The sequence below is a fragment of the Haliaeetus leucocephalus genome, unplaced genomic scaffold (assembly GCF_000737465.1).
Source record: "Haliaeetus leucocephalus isolate CR32 unplaced genomic scaffold, Haliaeetus_leucocephalus-4.0 Scaffold536, whole genome shotgun sequence".
Taxonomy (NCBI): Eukaryota; Metazoa; Chordata; class Aves; order Accipitriformes; family Accipitridae; genus Haliaeetus; species Haliaeetus leucocephalus.
The window spans coordinates 7,008,436-7,008,753 of NW_010972972.1; positions in this window are offsets into that span (position 1 = coordinate 7,008,436).

Sequence of the window (318 nt, forward strand, 5' to 3'; positions counted from 1 at the left end):
AGCCCCCAACCCCTCCCTGCACCCCAAACCCCACACCGCAGCGCGGCACATCCCCTCCCGGTCCCCGCTGAGCTTTGCAGCCCCCACCGACCCGGGGGGGGACGGACACGGGACGGGGACCTGCAGTCGCCCCCCCCCGCCGCCGCGGGGGCGGGCCCCCCCCCCGGCCCCCGCCGCTCCCCCCCCACTCCGGCCGCTGCCCAAAGTTTGCGGAGAAGCAGCGCGGGGGGGCAGGCAGGGGGGGCAGGCCCCCCCCCCGGCAGCGAGGGGTCTCTGCCATGTGTCGTGTGTGTCCGTGTCCCCCCCCCGGCCCCCCGG